Source organism: Nelumbo nucifera, chromosome 4 (assembly GCF_055504915.1).
Source record: "Nelumbo nucifera cultivar China Antique chromosome 4, China Antique-T2T, whole genome shotgun sequence".
Lineage (NCBI taxonomy): Eukaryota > Viridiplantae > Streptophyta > Magnoliopsida > Proteales > Nelumbonaceae > Nelumbo > Nelumbo nucifera.
This window is the reverse complement of record NC_142652.1, coordinates 1,878,514-1,889,644: the sequence shown is the minus strand read 5'-3', so window position 1 is coordinate 1,889,644 and position 11,131 is coordinate 1,878,514. Positions and strand designations below refer to the sequence as shown.

General features: G+C 41.0%; 1 protein-coding gene across 13 annotated transcripts in view; it reads left to right on the top strand.

The window, feature by feature from the left end:
- LOC104591896 (calcium-dependent mitochondrial ATP-magnesium/phosphate carrier protein 2-like) overlaps positions 1-11,131 on the top strand; it is a 67,060-nt gene that overhangs the window by 1,913 nt on the left and 54,016 nt on the right. For 12 of the 13 annotated variants that reach the window (XR_016085172.1, XR_016085173.1, XR_016085174.1 and 9 more), the window contains exon 1: positions 2,633-2,778. The exons of the other annotated variant lie outside the window; for it this stretch is intronic. The gene's annotated coding sequence lies outside the window, so the exon portion shown is untranslated. Of the gene's footprint in view, positions 1-2,632; positions 2,779-11,131 lie in introns of those variants that run through there. 13 annotated transcript variants of the gene reach the window in all.

Below are 11,131 nucleotides of genomic sequence, written 5' to 3'. Positions count from 1 at the left end.
AAGGAGTTTCCAATCTGAAAATCAATCTAGGAAAAGGCTGCATAGCCGAAGTAAATATAGACTTTGAGGAGGGTGAGGTGATTGTAGATTGTCTTGAGCGTTCCATTTCTTCTTGGCCTTTGTCCTACTTAGGGCTTCCGTTAGGAGCAAACCCTAGGGAGAGTAGGTTCTGGACCCCAATCTTGGAAAAGATCGAAAAGAGATTAGCAGTGTGGAAGAAAAATTATCTCTTTGGGTGGGAGGATCACTTTGATAAAAGCTACCCTCATGAATCTACCTACCTATTACCTCTCTGTGTTTAGGATACCGTCTAGGGAAGCAAAGAAATTGGAAAATTTGATGAGAGATTTTCTTTGGGAACTGGGAGAAGGTAAAAGAGATCATTTAATTAATTGGGTAGAAGCAAAGAGGAAGGAGGATTAGGGCTACGGAATGTGCTTAAAAAGAATTCAGCTTTGTTAGGGAAGTGGCTGTGGAGGTGGCCTTTGGAGCGAGATAGACTCTGGCACAAAGTAGTGAAGAGTATTCATGGAGGTTCAGAGAGTGGTTGGGATGCTGGTACATCACGGAGGGCTAACCTAGCCACACCATGGAAAGCAATTCACAAAATTCTTCTACAGTTCCTCAGTCGTGTCAGGTATGATGCTTGTTCTAGTAATTCTATTCGGTTTTGGGAGGACATTTGGGTTGGAGATCTCCCTCTAAAAGACCTTTTTCCTTCTTTGTACTCTGTTTCTTTGTATAAAAATGAGGTGATCTCAAAATTCCTTCTGTCGATTTTAAATTTGTCAGCGTTGTCTTGGGATTTTGGTTTCCATAGAGGGTTAAGGGGTGAGTAAATTGAGTGTTTGTCTACTCTTCTGTGTCTCCTTGATAAGGTTTGGCTAGATCCCTCGAAACCTGATAAAAGAATTTGGGCCATTCACCCCAATGGATCTTTTTCTTGTGGCTCCTTTTTCAAGTTCCTCTGCCAAATTTATTCTCAACAAAGTTTCCCTTCCAAAGAAGTCTGGTGTAGGCCGGTCCTCCCAAGGTTATGGTTTTGTGTTGGGAAGTGTGGCATGGTAAAGTAAACACGATGGATATAACCTACAAAAGAGAAGACCCGACCTTTGTTTTTCACCAAACTGGTGCATTATTTGCAGATCTCATGGTGAGGATTGTAATCATCTATTTTTATCTTGTAGTGTAACTACAGAGCTCTGGGCTTGGCTTCTATCTTTGTTTGGGTATAGTTAGGATATGCCAACAGAAGTAAGCACAATCTTTAACCCTTCTTTTTTCTCTTGGCCCCATAAAAGAGGAAGGAAAATGTGGAGATGCACGTAAGCAGCATTGTTATGGACAGAAAGGAATGCCAGGATCTTCCAAGAAAAAGGGAGGAGCAGTCAAGCCTTGAAGGACTGCATTATGTCCAGGTCAATACATTGGTTAAAGACTCTAGAATTATTTAACCATTTCTCTTTTACTGATTGTTGGAAGGATCGGAAATTGGTAGCAAACTGTTCCTCCTACAAGGTAAGGGTATTGACTAACTGGCCCCCCCCTCCTCTTGGTTCTTTGAAGCTGAATTTTGATGGGAGTAGCCAGGGTGACCCGGGTCCCTCTAGGATGGGAGGTGTACTGATTAATGAGGCTGGAGAGGTTGTCTTAATCTACTCTGGCCCTTTAGGTGTTGGGAACTCTATCCGGGCAGAACTGTCTGCTGCATTACAAAATACTTCTTGCAAAAGAAGTGGGCGTGGAGCAGCTTCTGATTGAAGGGGATTCTAAGACAGTGGTGGACTGATTAAATAATCCGGAGGACATCACTTGGGGCTACAAAAATGAGTTAAAGAAATTCAAATGGCTGACAAGAAATGTCTATAACAGTACAGTGGGTTGGGAGGTCAGCTAATACATTTGCAGATGTCTTGGCTAAACAAGGGATAAATAGGGAAACATTGTTCTGGGCACAACTGTAACTCTTGTTTTAACATCAACATTCATGTAATTTCTGTTATAGTTCTTGTATTTGCTGTTAGGAGAGGCGGCACCTCGCGCCTCTAAAGGGATTTTCTTGTAACCAATCATTAATTTAATGGAAACGAATTTATTTATAAAAGTTATCCGGATAATAAAAAAATCTTCGAATCTCCACTTTACCAAAGGATCCCTGCACATATGGCCAAAATCCTGAAACCTGGGTTATTATACTGTCTAGAACCCCTATCCCTAAAGTGGGTGGAGGATCCAAGTCTCTCAGAACATCCTAATGTTAGTTTTACAATGCTTTGGTGCATGTACACATTTTGGATTATTATGTATGATATTATTGTTTTGGCAAATGATTAATACTTTATTGAGATCAAGAGCTTAAATCAGTACAAGCATCCCTTTGAGAGGTGTGAGTTGGACCTCCCCCAAATCTAGAACAAAAAGAAAATTATTAAAACCTGTCTGCTGGCATACACAATATCAACTATTTTTTTTTTCTCAACAATTTCGTCCACTTTTGTCACATTGAGAGTGACCAGAGTTGGATATGACAATTCTATTAACACCTGTCTGCTGGCATACACATATCAACTGAAATGATTGTGTTTGTCTTCTTCTTTGTTTTGAAAATAAAAAAAATACCAGGTCTCTGACCCATATATGAGTGAATACAAAGGATATTCTTTTCTTAAAGAGAGTGTGGAGCATCATATCTCCCGTGGACTCAAGAATGCTACCTATTCCATCAGTTCTTTGGATGAGAAAAAGGATATTTCAAGCAAACTTCCTTGTACTCCTCAGGTTAGATAATCTAGGTGCCTCTCATTTTTACAGTGATATATTTGTACTTGCATTTTTTGATTGGTAGTTAGAAATTATACTGGTATACCATAGGAGAAGATACAAAGCAAATGCTTCCTAGTTTTGGTTGGGGTTAGAGAATAACTTATACAATTTCATAATTTGCTATTTGGTTGCAAGCCTGAAAGCTTGGAATTTGATCGACTGTCATCTTGTTCAGAATAATCTCCTCTTTGATGATAAAGAGCTTACATTTTAAGTTGGGGTTAGAGAATAACTTATACAATTTCATAATTTGCTATTTGGTTGCAAGCCTGAAAGCTTGGAATTTGATCGACTGTCATCTTGTTCAGAATAATCTCCTCTTTGATGATAAAGAGCTTACATTTTAAGTTGGCAAAGAATAGAGATATAAAGTTTGCTGTTTTTTTTTTTTTTTCTTATTTAGTGTCTCTTTTTTCTTTGAATGTTGGCTAGTAAAATATATGAGGGAAAGTGAGAAGTGGAGGGACAGTGAAGAGTTGCAATTGGGAACTAACTTTTATCAATAACTGAGGACTTATCTTTCGTGATATTTCACATGTTGACCTCTCTTTTTGACTATCTTCTTGTTATGTGCCTTTGTTTGCTTTAACATTTAATACTTGTTGCTCATAATTTCTGCAGTTATTACATAGTGGTTATGCTGTATGCTGTTGTGGCATGAATGCATTAAATCCCCAGTCATTTAAAATACCAACTTTCATGGTTTATTGCTCTTGTGGTGTCGCTGCAGCTTAGTTTCTGATCATTATGGAAATGTGTCTGCAATGTTGACATAAAATTAAACCAAAGATTGATGATTAGGATGATGTGTTGTCCTTTTAAAATTTCTATTGATTTCCTTGCCATTCTCTATTCTATTTGAGACCAAAAGGTGCAAAACAAGTATAATGTTAGCATGTGATGCATACTTGATGAAGCATCAACTTGATATATGATCCATGTATCTGATGCTGATGCAATGGTCCAAGATCTCTACCAACTGGTGGATCTTGATCTCTGATCCATATATGATCCATCAGTCTTCTTTCAGTTTGGTAATCCCCTTTGTTTGCATGTTGGGCTCATCAAATATTGGAAAACTAAAACATAAATTGTCCAATTACTGTTATGTGTGTGGAGGTTGGAGCTTTGGGGCTTATGCATGATGCATCACACTTAGCTATCCGGTCAGGTTTACACTTCTTGGACTTGAATAGTTGTTTATATGCATTCAGGACACATGTTGGCAATATGTGTTTCAAAAAGCATTTGTGGTTTAAGCCATGAGCTTGGATAAAGCATGAATGGGGTGTATAGGTGTATGCTTTTTAGCAATGTTCAGAGAACCGGACCGGTCATAGAACCGGATAAGGGAGAGGTTCATGGGTCAGAGGTTTGATTGGGGTTGAACTAGAGGTCGAACCGTGATGATGTGGCATATACATGCATACATATATATATATATGTATTGTAATATTGTAATCCTTTAATAGGTACTCTTAAGTGACTAAATTATTCTTTAACGTAGTTTAACTTTCTTGTTTTGAAGTTGTTCTAAATTTCAAATAAGACTTGTTTCAAAAATTTACCAGATCATTTGGTTGAACTGGGACTCAATTTGGTCCAATAAAACTGGTTGGTTCAGGGTTGAATTGTTGGTTAAACTTCTAAAACTAGTGTAAGCTGATAGGGATAGGGATCAAGGTTCAAAATATCGATACGGCGATGGGCATATCGGGCGAATCGATATTGTGTTTTTTTTTTTTATTTTTTTTTTCTGAAATCAGTTCAGGGGGGGCAGCTTAGGGCTCCTCCACCCCCTGAACTGGTCAGACCCCCGATACACCCACTATAGGGGCGTATCGGAGGGGTTCCGGAACGATACGTGTCGATACTTTGAACTTTGATAGATTTAGCCTTGACGTTTTGGAAATAGATCGGAAGATGCCACTAGGATTTCAATGATGTAGAGAAAGGGAGCTTAGGTAATAATAGTATCAGTTTGTCCCTTCTCACAGAAGATGGTCTCCCTATTTATAGAAGTGGTGAGGTCAACTACGTTGTATGCGAGTAGGGGTTTTGGATTTTTTTTTGATTGATAACAAAAATTTCATTAATCAAACAGAATAATTAATTACAAAGGATGGGAGCTAAGCTTTCTTAACTCCCCCAACAGAGGCAAGAGCCCCCAAGGAAAAACCAAAATTACAACTAAGCCCAGAATAAAGATCCCTAGTCACCCCTTGCTTGGCTAACCCATTTGCAAATGAGTTAGCAGATCTCTTCACTCAACTGTACTTTTATTTCCATGTCCTTAGCTAACCACCTGAATTTTTTCCTTTCATTGGTGTAGTTCCATAACCAAGCCTTGTCTTTACTCATCCACCCAACTACCACCTCCGAATGCCCTTCAATTACAAGCCTCCTAATATTCATTTCCTTGGCCCTTTGAAGACCTTCCAAAGCCCAATGATTTCAGCCCTAAGAGAGTCACCCGCTCCAATTGGGCCTGAAAACATGGCTAAAACAATCCCATTCTCATCCCTAAACTGTAGAGAACATTGATGTGGGCCCCACAGCTGTGGTCCCACTCTGTCCGTAGGGTAGAATGTATCTAGTCACAACTGTGGTCAATTTATGATTCTGTTATTCTAGTTGTTATTTACTTTTCAGATGTGTCCTTTCATGTAACTAGCATAACATATAAATATTAAATTAAAGTGGCGGCGGCAGAATATTGAGATTCTGTTCTTCTCCTCAAAACTGTGTTCTACTGCTCTCTCACCACTCTTTCTCCTCCACTTTCTCTTCTCTTCGAACTTGAAGTTTCTTAGTGATCAAGACTGATAGCAGTCTTGAACAACTACATGGTATTAGAGCCAAGTTAGGGTTTCTCATGTGAGTCTAATACCAGTCGACCACATGAGAATCTCCTAGAACTGGGAGTTGAAAAGGAGGAGTTCGCAGACTGATTCTTGGAGATCGCCAGAAGTGCTAGCAGCTGTTGGAAACTTGTTAGGGTTGCAGAGTGTTGGTGGTCAGGAAGGATCAGAGAAGACTAGGGTTCGGGTTACCCTAGAAGGCAGCGAACAATTTTTCCTTGTAAGTTATTTACTTTCTAAGAGAAGTTAGATCAGAGAAGATAGGTTGGACCCATCTGGAGGGGAAGGCCAACCATCCTAGGGTTTTCTCTCTGCGATTCACTAGGGTTTTACAGCAAACCCTAGGCTGAACTGTCTCAACTGTGTTTCTCTCTACTCTAGTGTTTGAAAGTAATCTTGCGGCAAGCCCTAGTGTTTGACTGAACCTTGAGATTTATATATACAGATTCTAGGGTTTCTTATTAACCCTACTGCAAGTCTATATATACAGTACTGAGTGGATTGTGCAACTGAATTGTTCACTTTAAGGACTGATTAAAACCATAACTTTCCCAAGCATATCAGACCTCTTTTAAGCTGTTTTTTCAGAGTCCTAAGGGGTTAGAGCTCTACGGACAACTACTGTTGTATTGGCTAGTTGGTTTCAGATCAGAATTATCCCAGTCTTGTGCACATACACTGTGAAGACAGATCAGGCCCATACTGTTTTTGATTGTGATTGGTAGTCCAAGTGCTGTTTTGAGACTCGACAGAAATGGAGTTTAAAAATCAGGCAGAAGGCAGCCTTGGGAACATCAGTTATGGTAATGTTTCTGAGATGGGTGGTCAGATTACGACTGTAAAGTTTGATGGATCAAACTATTTGGTATGGGCCCAATCAGCCATGATGGCTATTGGTGGAAGAGGTAAATTAGGGTACCTCTTGGGAGATATGAAGGAACCTCCCAAGGGAGACCCGACATATACCAAGTGGATTCAAGAAAACTACTTGGTTATGACATGGCTGTGTAATTCTATGCAGCCTCATATTAGCCGAAATTATTTGTGGGCAAAGACAGCTAAGGAGATATGGGATGTTATGAAAGAAACTTATTCCCAACCCCTTAATGTTGCCAGAGCATATGAATTGAAATGTGAAGTAAAGAATCTTAAACAAGGAGAGAGATCGGTTTCAGTATATTTCTCTACCTTGCAGTCCCTGTGGCGTGAGATTGATCACTTAGAGACTCTTGAGTGGGAGAGTCCCAAAGATGCACAGATATATAGAAAGCAGGTTGAGACAAACCTGGTATTTGAATTTCTGGCGGGCCTAAATTCAGAGTATGATATTGTGCGGCAACAGATTTTGACTAGAGACAGTGTGACTCTCTCTTAGGCATACTCATTTGTACACAGTGAAGAGACCAGAAGGAAGGTTATGATGCAACCTCAACCCCCCACACCAGCCTTTGTAGCGGTCACACCCAAATCAGGGGGTGATTCAGAGAAGGACAGGAGGAAGAAAGACAAGAAGGATGTGGTATGTGAACATTGTAAGAAGCCCAAACATACAAAAGAGACATGTTGGAAACTGCATCCTCACTTGGTTCCTACGAAGTTGAGAAGCAAGAAGGGCACTGCTCATGTAGCCGTGAACACTGATTCAGCATCCTCATCTGGCACAAAAGGAACATCTTTAGAGACCTTTGTAGCAGTTCGGGCTGCCCTAATACAGTTAGAAAAGGAAGTTGAAAATTCAGCTCAGCCACCGCAGTCTTCATCAGCACCTGCCACATTTGCCTTCGCACATTCAGGTACTCGAGCTTCAGCCTATCATGCCTCAGCTCCAGGTACTACTGAACCTTGTTGGGTAATAGACTCAGGTGCATCTGATCACATAACTAGCTTGCCTTCACTGTTTACTACTTACCATTTGTCTTTTGGTAGGGATAAAGTGTTTATTGCTGATGGCTTTCTAGTTCCTATTTCTGGAAAGGGTGACATCAAGTTATCAAATACTATCTCCTTGTCATCTGTCTTGCATGTTCCTAAGCTTGATACTAACCTTCTTTCAGTCAGTAGTATTACCAAGCATATGAACTGCTCAATAACCTTCTTCCCTGACCGATGTGTTTTTCAGGACTTGGAGACGAAGAAGGTGATTGGGACTGGCCGTGAGACGAATGGGATCTATCTGCTCAGGGAGAGGTTCCATTAGGGAGAGTCAGTTGAGAAGATGTCTTTTGTTTCTCAGAGTGTGAGTCCGGTTATGCTTTGGCATAACCGATTAGGTCGTTTGTCTTTTCGGTCTTTATAGAGTCTGTTTCCTACTTTATCTGAGTCTATTGAGTTATCTCAGTTACAGTGTGAAAGTTGTGAGTTTGCTAAGCATTGTAGAAAGCCTTATTTATTGAGTAATAAAAGGAGTGATAATTCTTTTGATATTGTGCATACTGACGTTTGGGGGCCTTATCATATCAATTCCATGGGTGGGTACAGATATTTCTTGTTATTTGTTGATGATCATACCCGTTTTTCTTGGGTTTATCTCATGTGTTCACAAGATTTGGTACCTTCCCTGATCCAAAATTTTCACCAAATGATCCTAACCCAGTTTGATGCCAAGATCAAAGTTCTCAGATCTGATAACGCAAAGGAATACTTTGCTAAATCATTGACATCTTATCTTCTTCATCATGGGGTTATCCACCAGAGCTCTTGCCCTCATACACCTCAGTAGAACGGAGTTGCCGAAAGGAAGAATAGGCACATTTTGGAAGTGGCTAGAAGTCTCATGTTTACTTCCAATGTTCCTATCTGCTTCTGGGGTGATGCTATCCTCACGGCGGTATACCTTATTAATCGGGTCCCTTCCAGGGTCCTTGATATGCGATCTCCTTTTTCGCTTCTACACCCACGTGAGGACTTGTTTTCCATATACACCTCTTCTTGCAGATCCCCATTTAGGAAAGCATTCTTCACATCCAGTTGAAACAAGGGCCAAGAGTATGAGGTAGCAAGAGAAAGGAGTATCCGAACAGAGGTCATCTTTGCAACTGGCGCAAATGTCTCTAGATAATCAATGCCATAGGTCTGTGTGTACCCTTCTGCAACAAGTCTTGCCTTGTACTTTTCTATACTTCCATCTGCCTTATACTTTACTGTGTAAACCCATTTGCATCCAATTGTCTCATTGCCTTCTGGTAGGTCCATAATCTCCCATGTCTGATTCTTAATCAAAGCCTGAATCTCTTCCTACATAGCTGTCTTCCACTCAGGTTTGGAGAGAGCCTCACTAACACCCTTGGGTATAGACACTGAATCAAGAGAAGAGAGAAAAGCACGGTAGGAAGGAGAAAGTCCACTGTAGGATAAGTATTGTGAAATGCAATGAGCAGTGCACTGTCTCTTCCCTTTTCTAAGAGCAATAGGGAGATCAAGGTTATCTGTAACAGTGTTAGTAGGACCAATGGGAACTGAAATAGTAGTGGGATCAAGAGGAATACCTGAATCTGTATCAGCCGAATCTGGAGTCTCTAAGGGATCGACAGGAAGTGGTGTGAGTTCTGCTCTAGTGGAATCAACTGCTTTATGAAGTCTCTGCCGTGAGTAATGCTGTGTGACGGAACGCAAAGGAGGTGGCAAGGTAGGTGACATCGGGTGGTGGTCAAGCACAGTAGTAGACACAGGGACTGGAACTGGGAGAGGGATAGATTGCTGATTTACTTCCCCAAAACACTCCCCCTGAGAAGGATTCCTTGAGAAGAAGTACGTAGATTCAAAAAAGGTAATGTCCATAGTAACAAACCGGTTCCCAGAGACTGGATCATAGCAGCGGTACCCTTTTTGATTCTCTGCATATCCAAGGAAGACACATTTCTTTGCCTTGGGATCAAGCTTCGAACGGTAAGGACCAAGGATATGCGCAAAGCAAACACACCCAAACACCCTTAGAGTGATATGAAACATCTCCCCCTGAGGAAAAAGAAGGCTGAATGGAGTGCTGAATCCAAGTATACGAGAAGGCACCCTGTTAATCAGATATACTGCCGTGAGAACAACATCACCCCAAAAACGAACCGGAACTGTAGCTGTGATGATCATGTTCTTGCCGTCTCAACAATGTGTCTGTTCTTCCTCTATGCAACACCATTCTGCTGTGGACTGTAGGAGCAACTACTCTGATGGACAACACCATACTCCAACAGATATGAGGCAATATGTCTCTCAAAATATTCCCTAGCATTGTCAGATCTGAACATCTTTATTCTGGTTCCAAACTGTGTTAATACCATTTGGTGGAATTGCCTCACCAAGGATGGTACTTCATCGCGGGATTTCATCAGGTAAATCTAGGAATATCGAGAGAAATCTTCCACAAACAGGAGAAAATAGCGATAGCCGCCCATAGAGGGAACATGATAAGGGCCCCACACATCCAAATGAATAACATCAAAAGGAGAAGAACATCTTTTATTTCTAGGTTTAAAAGAGTGTCTACAATGCTTTCCAAGTTCACAACCTTCACACTTCAACCTTGACAGACTCACAGACTCAATTAGTTTTGGAAACAAAGAACTTAAAGAAGAAAAAGACAAATGACCCAGACAATTATGCCAAAGTATAATCTGATCCACAGATTTTGAGTCACTGTCCTTGCAAACATGATGACTTTGGCGAATTGGAAGAGCATTCAGGAGGTAGATTCCATTCACTTCACGACCACTCCCAATCGTCCTCTTTGAATCCAGATCCTGCAAAATACAGCGTTCAGGAGAAAAAATTACTGAGCAGTTCAGGTTCTTAGTCAAACTACTAACAGATAATAAATTGGTGCTCAATCTAGGAACATGGAGGACAAATGGTAAACAAATGAAATCATTAATCTTGACAGATCCCTTCCCAGCAATAGGAACATGGGATCCATCAGATGTGGAGACCCTATCTCTTGCCGGAGCAGAGCTGGTAAGAGGAGAAAATAGTGGAGCAATGGGTCATGTGCTGTGAGGCTCCAGAGCCTATATAATCCAAAGAGATCTCTCTTTACCTGAAGCAGAAACATAGTTTGCAATGACATGTGGACTACCTGTGTGGGCAAAGGAGGTAGAGTGAGCTCCACTTGTGCTACCTGTACCTTGTTGTCCGCTTGCGGCTGAACTGGAACTAGCTGTATCCCTCTGATTCAGGAGTAACCCAAACCTCTCAAGCTCGACCCTTACTGTAGCAGCTGCAACGGACTCCAAAGCAGCTGTAGTAGGGGGGGCCGGAGTGTCACCGGTAACTGCCATGTGCGCATTTCCTTTCTTATTCTTCAATTTGGTCGGCACAAGATGTGGATGAAGCTTCTAACAAGTATCTCTTGTATGCTTAGGCTTTTTACAGTAGTCACAGACTAAGTCCCTTTTGTCTTCCCTGTTGTTTTCATTGCCATTCTGTTTAGATTTCACATCACTTACCATAGCGGACTG